The sequence below is a fragment of the Eucyclogobius newberryi genome, unplaced genomic scaffold, assembly GCF_026437365.1.
Source record: "Eucyclogobius newberryi isolate DKJ021-1_F unplaced genomic scaffold, fEucNew1.0.hap1 SCAF_2, whole genome shotgun sequence".
NCBI lineage: Eukaryota > Metazoa > Chordata > Actinopteri > Gobiiformes > Gobiidae > Eucyclogobius > Eucyclogobius newberryi.
The window spans coordinates 42,899,871-42,909,870 of record NW_027315834.1 but is presented as its reverse complement, the minus strand read 5'-3'; the positions used below and the strand labels follow the sequence as shown (position 1 = coordinate 42,909,870).

General features: G+C 42.9%; 1 protein-coding gene across 2 annotated transcripts in view; it reads left to right on the top strand.

The window, feature by feature from the left end:
• LOC140366899 (mediator of RNA polymerase II transcription subunit 13-like) overlaps positions 1-10,000 on the top strand; it is a 79,760-nt gene that overhangs the window by 1,582 nt on the left and 68,178 nt on the right. The window lies entirely within an intron of this gene.

Here is a 10,000-nt window from a genome sequence, read left to right as displayed (position 1 = left end):
GGTTAAGGGCAGTTTTTTACAGACAGGTTTTGCGCATTTGGAGGTTTATCTTTCACAGGTTTAATCGTTTAACTGTCTCACTAGAGCGAGCATCCAAGCGGAAAGGCATGCAGCAGTCCAAGCATAGGATGAGAAGTACCTACAGGCACACAGGGGGGCTGCTGGGGGGCTTTTCAGGTGAGCGTGCAGGTTGTTGAGCCGCCAGCAGATGTGGCACATGTGTCACGGTGAGGCTAAACAAACAAATGTCAAAAGTGTAAGGGCGGATAGCGAGAGAAATGTCTTTAATGTCAAACACCTTTCACAATTGTCTGGATAATGCGTGTGTGCACAGGCAGTAAATAAACGTGGGCGCTCCGGCGTTGACTCCTTAAATTATCTCAGCCTGACACATTACATTTGAAAACAGTGATTATGCTGTTGTCAGTTTTGCAGTTCGGGGGCAATCCCTGGTGGAGGAGCTTATTTCATTCAGTCACTTGGCAGAATTGGCTGCTGTGTGTGTGCGTGCTGGCCCTGTGAACATCCCTTTCAAAGCCAGGCTGAACAAGACCATCCATCAGCCGGCTTGTTGAGAATATTTATGACTGGCTAGTGCCACAGAGGTTAGTCACTTGGCCAACCCCAGGAGTGGGAAAAAAAACACACACTGATGTCTTGTGGAGTGACCGGTTTGAAAGTAAAGTAAAGAAGAGACACTTTCCCACCCAAACGTTGCTAGAAGGATATAAAGACAAAAGGTTTACTCCGGATGCATTTGCCAAGCCTGGACATAATTAAAATGTGCCAGTGAATCATGTGGTGAATCACTGCAAATGAGAGGGCTGGTTGTACAAACAACAGAGAACACGATGTTGAAAGTGCTTGCCGTTTGATATGCTTTTGAAATATTATTCCGATTAAAGGCATTGTTATCATTCCACGATATGTTTATCAAATTAAATGAGATAAAAATAGCTTAAAGTTGTCAATACACCTTTAGTCTTGTTTCTTCCAGGCAGCGCTGGTCTTCGCCTGTTAAACAGCATATCGGCTTGCACTAACCCCTTTCCCCCGGCTTTGATTTACTGGCTGTTATAGCAATCTGCATCAATAAAACGGGCCTTAAAAAGCCTAAGTGCCCATACTGTGGGACTTTATGGGGGCGTGGATTACTGCTCTGTGAAGCCTGTGTCAGATACTCGAGATCTCTGCAATCACACAACCCACAAAACAACTGTCTTGCGCGCCGCCACGCATCCATCTGTGGCAGCAAGCAGACGAGACGCTTGTAAGTGGGAGAAAGAGATCCATGCTGCATGCTGGAGCGGTGAGTGCAGCAGGACGAGGGAAGGGCGGAGGACGGGAGGAGAAACACAGGAATGTTTTGAGAAGAAGTGAGAGAGAGAGAGTGTGTGTGCAGCTGAAGGTCTGCAGCCGAATCTGTTTTCATTTTAGGAAAGTATTATGACTGATGTGCATTTCCTGACTGCTGCCCTCAGCCCATTCGAGAAACTGACAGTGAGAGAGAGCCAAGACAAAAACTCTGAGACCAGCTCTGTATTCTACAAGGAAAAGAGAGTGAGGAAAATGCCACATGCTTGTCTTAGCCGGGACAAACCGACCATAACAATGAAATAGTTTGTCTTCCATACAAGACTATATTAAGAAGAACCTGTATTGTAAATTACACTATCCATCTTGTTAATAGGAATCCAGCCACACAGATTTACAAGGCCAGCCTAGTTTTTGTGCTAATCACAAGCCTGGGTAACTTAGCACGTGCAACGTTTGAAAATAACATTTTCATGTTACACATAGCTTTTAATGTTTGCACTTGTCAGGCCATCAATAACTGATTAGAAATACTATTTGTATATTCCACTTTATAATAACTACACCGTAATTAGCCTTAATAAAACATAAACACAGACTGAAGTCATAATCAACAAATAGTTTATGGCAAGGCAAGTTTATTTGTAGAGTACATTTCATACACAAGGCAATTCAAAGTGCTTCACACAGCAGGAAAAATGCATTATCAAGAATGATTCAGGCGTAATAAACTGCATAATTAAGGGGTTTGGAGTTATAGTATATAATTATTAAGCCTGATTTATAAACTGTTTGTTCATTTGAGGTTGTTGTTTATGTTTTATTAAGGCTAATAAAAAATGAAGTTATCATAAAGTGTTACAGACATATCCATAATGCAGAGGAGGTTGTTTTGAAGATGGGAATATGGAGTATATAGTTTATAACGCTGCAAAAAAGAATGTATGAAATGCATCGCCCACTTGTAAGAAGTGTTCCAACCTCTTTGAAATGGATATTTGAATTGGCACACATCCAAGACCAAATATATATTCATTTGGATTTGGTGTACATTTTGTCATTGCTGTGTGTAATTCGATCGATTTAACTCTACTGTTTCCTTGCCCCTCGTGCACACTGTAAAACCCTCCAGACCGTCCTATTTAACACACATCCATAATACAATATACATGCTGTTCTTTGTGTGTACCAACAAGGCAAGAGCGGACAGAGCAAGAGGCGCGGGCTGCGATAAATCGAATGAATAAACTCCCACATCCCTATTCAAACATATGGATCACAAATACATGCGTCTTCCTCCCCCACACACGCTCGGCACATATTTTATCTCCCGCGTCTGGCCTCTGCGTCTCTCCCGCACTCGACATGCCAAGGACGCCACCGTGCACAAACAGAGGAAGGTGGGCCGCTGCAGGACCTTAATTAAAGGACTTGGTGGTGTCCCCTTGACAGAAGCACATGGAGTGTAACACTGGTAATTAAGTGTCCTCAAGTGCAGGTCTAATGTGATCAGCTAAGAGGTGCTCATTAGGCCCAGCGCTATTCCAGTGGAGATCTTTGGATGTATAATAATGACGCCCGTGTCTGGAGGAGAAATAAAGTGCAAAGAGATGAGGCAGCAGGGAGAGCTCGGGCAGGAGAGCGCTTTGATTTATGGCAGGTGAGAGCCGTGCCTTGTAGGAGGCGGCAGGTAATCAGGAGCGCGGACCTCTTTGTGTAGACTTTGTTTGCATTTTGTTGTGTTAATATTGATGGCGCTGGAGATGTCAAGGAGGGCTAAGGAATTGGCGCGAGGGAATTGGATGCAGAACATGGTTTGTCGAGACGTGGAAAGTGGTGGGAACGCGGTTTATACAAGTCTTACAAGCTGTTATAGGCGGGCAGTATATAGAGTTTCAGATAATAGTGTGAATGTTTTTTTTGGAATATATTTGCCAAATTTGAATGTCAAGTTCAATGTTTGTTGGAAAAAAAGATCTATAAAATGAGCCGATTCAGAATAAAAATGGATGAAAGGTTATGTTGTAAACGTTCAAATAAAAGAATGGGATATTTCTGATGAACTTTTGTCATTAATCTTACAAATATTTCACATTTGTCAGATTATTAAGGCTCAACTATTACGTTTAAGTACATGTATTATACTTTTAACCCATTTCTGTTGAATTGACTTAATTTTGTCTCACTATTGTTATCAGGATTCTCAAAGAAAAGATAGAGATTTTATTTTTTGTCAATATCGACCGCCCCTAATCTACTAAGAATTAAGCAAAATACATGGGTGAATCTTCAAAATCACATTAAATACCATAAAACGATTGAAAAATTACGCAGCGTTTAGGGACAAAATAGTGTGTAATTGTGTCTTATATCGTTTTCCTCCGCTTGGCTGAAAGAGTAAATAAAGCGACTGATCCAAAGTAATTTCCGCAGATAAAAGACGTGTCCAGAATTTCCAGAATGCCCTTTGTCCTGCGTTCTGTGCCCTACGGAGCCCCTCCATCTGCTGACTTCCCACTATAGCCCGCCCCCTGCGCCCAAAACCCGTGCTTTTGGCTCCAAACCGTGTGCGGCGTTTGACAGCTCGCACTGCCTTCACCTTGAAAGTGTGTGCTGCCCCGGAGCCCTGTAATCTGCCCCTGCCGCTGTGGAGGAATCCCGTGTTGTCACATCATAACCTGCTCCAGTTTAAATGTCTGGTTTCTCACACCCTTTTGCACCTTTTTTCTGTGTTATAGTCGCAACAGAACATTTTCCACGGCAAACAGTATATTAAATGAAAAATGTATCTCTTGAAAAAGCAAATCAAGATTGTTTAGGTGTTTCCATTCTATACACACACAGTTTGAAAGAAATAGAGCTGTTCAGCATTTTGGTCGTTGTTTTTAAATGTGCTTCGGAAGTCAAGTTTGATCCGGCCACAGTTTTTGGGATGAATCGCTTGGATGTTTAGATCGCCGAATGCCAAAACACATGAGATTTTCACCTAATGTAAATGAGAGGAAGCTGAAGAGATGCTGCTTCAGGCCATCAGAGGATACTCACACACACAAAACCAGAATCATCCAAAATACATTTTTCCTGTGCGTAAATCTTAAAACTTCCTCTCTAAGATCATGGCATGTTTTGGAGTCTGTGTGCAGTTCAGATAAAGATGATTTGATTAATGAATTAGTTGAGGATTACAATCGATTAGTTTCTATTAATGCTATTAATCGATGAACCTGTCTCAGCCCTAGAATGTTTCCCTCTTGGTAAGTGACGTGAAGATAAAGACAGTGTGTTCCATGTTTCATCATTTCCTTTCTTACTCACCAAATGTCACTTTTCGTGTGAAGGGTTTGCAATGTTCCACAGTGGAATTAACGTATTTATCTTGTATTCATTCAATACACATGACCTCGCCTCTCCACAGATCAGATCTATAACTCGGCCTTGTGACGTCACCGGCTTTGTTGCCATAGAAGTGGATAATATCATATCACCATGGCGACAAGCAGGAAAGTAACATAGTGCACCTTTAATACTTGTTTTAGAAATGCAGCACTCATGAAAGGTTTCTCCAGGCCACTTCTGCTTTTCCACATCCCTTTTTTCCACCAAATCCCCCAAAGTGGAGCCTCGGACGTGAGCGGGGCAGTGGTCCTGTCGGCCCGCGCCGCAGAGGTGAAGAGCGGTTCAAAGGCGGGTGCGAAGGGGTACGTCCCAGGCTGGAAGTGGGTCGGGACGAGCCGGGGCAGTATTTGGAGTGTGAAATATGTAAAGCTCTGCAGTGCCAGCTGTGTGCTATTCTTAGAGGCCGCTGGTGCCGCTGATGCCGCTGGTGCCGCTGGTGCCGCTGGTGCCGCTGGTGCCGCTGGTGCCGCTGGTGCCGCTGCGTGTGTGCAGGGCGACACTGGCACTGTTTCGGGATGGAAAGTCAGTGAGTAAACTGGAGTGACTGACACGGGGAGATTATTTTCAGCTTTGTTCTTAGTATCTTGAGATGTTTCTGCCTTTTAAGATTAGTTGTAACACCGCAGACCTCAGAGACTTGGAAGCATGTACAAATGGGTATTATCAATTATACTAACACCAGGAAACGAATTAACTGAAAATGATTTTTTGACTCTGATCTTTTAAGTTAATTCTTAAAAATAAGGCTTAATCATGCTTAATGAAGTCATTTGTGCACAATTAGGGATTTTTAAATACATCTTAAAGAATCAAACATTTGTTAATGCTCTCATTGCTCACTTCTCACCCCACTGCAGATTATATACTACTATAGAGAAACTAACTCTTTGTTGCTGATCACACATTCTCTAAAAGGCAAATACATAGTAACAGTCTACAATAGTATGGTCCTTTTTGAGGGGGAAATGGTTCTTTTGTCAATATCAGTGAGGTCAGACGCTCCAGTGCTTTCCCCTCACAGATCAGTTCTCTCAACAGACTTGTTTGTTGATTCACCTTCAACATTCTTTTCTCTTTTGTTCGTTTCTTTCTTTCTTTTTTAAGAATTTCCTTGGACAGATTAAATTGTAATGCTGCAGGTATCGGCGGTGTCCCCGGGGAGTGACGGGCTTTGTCTCTGCTAGATCTGTCTTTTCACCTGACTGCCGGCACCACCACAAAGAGAATTTTTAAAGGCACATACCGCCCTGCTTGTAACTGGCTAAATATGCTTGGATGGTATTCAATTGCTGTTGTGGCACACTTTGGTTAAAAAGGCTGTGCGGAAGTGTGGAAGACAGGGCACACTAATGTTTGCTCTGATATGCTGGAGTCTAATTATCCTGTTCCACTGAGATTATCTCCAGTGAATCAGATGGATACTTTATGAGAACAAACAGAAAGTGCTGATTGTGGATTCACTGAGGTTTTTTGGCGCATTGATTCTCCCTGTGCTGCAAAGCCTGCGCTCTTTCATCTGGAATTAGGGAGCTACTCATGATTTTTCAGATGCTAATGAAAATGTGTACAGCTCAATTGCAGGCCGTGCATGGTTCGTTGAGTAAATGGAGCCGGCCGTGGAACAGTGAGACAAAAGGGTTTACAACACAAGCACAGATATGAATGAACACTGTAGGTGAAGGTGAATGACATGACAATACTCTGTGTGTCTGTTGGATTACGACTTGAGCTGCCACTCCCGCTCAGTGAGCAAACACAGTCAGGTGAGAGTCATGTTGGGACCTGTTCGCTTTGACCCATTACCCCATTACCAGCTCACAAACTGCCTGTAGAAGGCTGTGCTGGCCCTGCTTGCAGTTTTTTATATTTGTATTCACTCTATAAGAGACCTAGTGCATATTCATTATCTCGTTGACCATGTCATTAATTTGTGGCTTCTGGATTGATCCGTCCCATACTTGACCTTGTGTTTGATCATATCTAAATCCACGTTTTGCTCCATGTATTGCACTTTAATGATATAAGGACAACAGACGAGTTGGACTTTATGTTACCCAGAGAAGTTCATTTTACCCCTCTGAATTTGCACAGATGTTATATGTTGCCTAGCAACTGTTTTACTTCGCTCCTCACCCTGTTTTCACCCCTCTGATTATCACTTTTTCTTTCTTTATCAGAATCTACGCAAATTTTTCCCTCTCCATAACTTGTCACTGTTAATCAAGTTACTCAAGAGACACTACTAAGACAGTGGATGGTTTATTTATTTGCACATGAATAATTTAGAGTGAGCAGAGGCCCATCTTTGGCATGTCCCTGAACACTGTAAAAGACGTTTGACGCTGCAGCTTCATGTTGTGTTGTAGCGCTTAGTGGTTTTGGGTCTTTGAATTCTTCAGTCCATTGTGTGTACCTGTGCTTAGTGCGGCCCATGTTTGTGTGGGTCAGGAGCCGGAGCATGATGGAGGCGCTCTGCCCTGTGATTGGCAGGTCTATCTGTCACTCACCCCTGGGGACGGACACTGCTCTAATTAGGTCGCTTGGCCGGCTCACCTCACAGGGCTAACACTGATCAGACGATGTCACTTGTTTTATGTGCTTGTAAAGGCGACAGCACACAGCACTAGTGTTTCTCTCAGACTAACATGCTCTGCAGCCTTTACACCTGCCTGTGTCTCTGTAGCTGCAGTAATGTGCTTCACTCTTCATTTGCTGTGTGAAATGTGAGAGGGGAGTGTGACTCCTGGAGGGTTAATTTGATTTCAGTGAGTTAATTGATGTATGGGAGTGTCCCCGGTCCCAGATTTGGCTGAGTTTAGTGACTCCAGCTGGAGGAATAAGAGCTAACCTTCACAGTGAATTTCCTGTGTTATTAAAGCAAATGCTGTTAATGAGATTTGCCAGTTTACCAGCAATATTAAATGTATTTTTATTTGTATATCATAATGAATGGTTTAGCATGAGTCTAGTAAATACTACAGTTCATGAAGGCAATCGTAACACACCCCAAATATTGGCAGCGCGTCAAGTGTCTGAACAGACTTGATGTTGATGAGAAAGCTATGTCTCTCTGACAAGCTAAGAGTTTCACTTGTGCCAAAGAAGGTAAAACTGCTGACACAAGCTGTCTCTCAATTGCCTAAAGTGGCTCCTTTGTCGACTCCCAGCTTTTACACAGTTCAGAGACTCCCACAAAAGAAGCATCTCCTTCACAAAGTATTCCCTTATGCTCACTGTCAACTGAGGAGGAGCTCTAGGCACAGACCCACTCAAAACTTTCATGCCTAAATAAATTAATCCCCAGTCTTTGCAGCCACAATGTACACTTTCACTGCAACTGAAATAGTGAGGATCCAGTTCGGAAGCAGGAGCGCATCGCAGTCCGACATGTTTTATGGTTGTATTATTTAGGTTGAACATTTTCCAAACGCCGCTCTATGACACATTCTTATTCATTACTGTCTCGCACAGTGCACCGGATGCTATTTAAAAGGATTAGGCCCATTATATGTGGACTGGACCTTCCTGGTTATACACAGATGAACATTTGTTATGGCAGTGGAAGGAAGGGTCCTCAGCAGAGCACGCTATGTTGTTCATGGCTGCCATTCATTGTCCCGCGTTTACCGTGTGTGCGTCTTTGCCAGAGCTTTTGTGTTTCCTACACCGTGAAGATACACTTCCCTCCTATTTTTGCAACCGTGACACATTTTGGCGTGATGTAGGCAAATTGGGGACATTTTCAGGCCCTTTGCTTGAACCAAAAAGAAAATACACTCCTTTCCGTGGCAATTTATAATGCAGTTGACGTTTTCCTGCACTCCACAACTCTTATGTATTGTACTGAATGTGTGATGATCTCTGGTGTCTGTGTGACCTCATATTTATCAACTTTAATAAGCCCTTGACCCGGTTGTGAGTCCTCCTCATTAGTTGTAATATGATTGACCGTATTGTCCTGCAACTTAGACTCGAGTGCTGCTTTCACCTATCCCTCATCCCCGCCCACATCGCTGCGCTTGTGAGAAATTAAGACTCAGAGTGACACATATACACTGCTAACTATCTAAAATAAAAACGTATGAAGAGGCTTATTAGTTCTGCAGTTTTGGACAGAAAGTCTGTGGATTATTAAGACGTTTTCGATCAATAATGTGTTTTAAAATGATCAACATACAGTAAAATAATGACCTTCTTATGTAATAGTTCAGTAAAGCATGTCTCCTTTCTCATGGTATATATAAAACATACATATATATACATTAAAAGCTGGCGGCTGATGCACATAAATAGTGCATTGATGTTGGTTTGTCAGTTTTGAGCGTTGAAATGATCAGAATGTGTGTGACAAAGGAGTAAAATGCCTCTCCACCTTCAGGCCACTCAAAGCACTTTACATGAAGTGTACGCTGACACTGGGGCGAGGGGACGAGTGCACCCACGTGCTCTTCTCGATTAACACCAGATGATGGCGAAAGGTGCTGGTGAGAGCTTTCATCGACGAGCTGGATGTAGGATATGTACACAACACAAAAATCACTTGATGTTTTGCGTATAATCTTAAGCAATGTTATAACAGGTACAGCGTTTTGGAGATATTTTAGGCAAAACAACCAAAATTGAAATAATGATGACAATTTCACTGCCTTTACTGATTAAGTTGACCACTATTAGAACACTGTAGGGCTGCAGTCGACTAAAGAGATTCTTGATCGACTGAAGACACGCTCAGCTCATTCATGCCTGTGCCTTTTTTGCTTCGGTCCAGGTACATTATTGAATTAGTCTAATACATCATCGACCAATAAATTGACTGAATGACTGAAGGCGTAGAGCCCTAGGTTACTGCCGTGAGGAAGCCTTTTGTTTTTAATTTAAGGCCACACGGAGTTGGACTTTCTCCAGTTCTTTCTGTTCAAGGCGGTCAAGTGCGGCCCAGATTAAAGCCACTCTCACATACACTTGATTACAAGCACATGTCTGCTAACGACCGCTGACCTTCTCTCCCAGCACAAATCACAACTTCTAACTTTGGCTTTTTGGGCTGACCTCATCGTCAGAAAATCGTCTTAAACCTCTGGCCTGAAGTTTCACATTTTCCTAGAAACACAAAGAACAGTGGTTCTTGTGAGGCATATTTTTAGTGCTACTCTGAAAAGCCGTCTGCAAATACAATCCTACTTTCCCGGCGCTTTCACTCTCACACAAAGGAATAAAAATGCAGGAGTGACGGCGACGGTGGCTGTATTCAATAGACGTCTGTGACAGTGAGGCAGCGCAGAGATGAGTG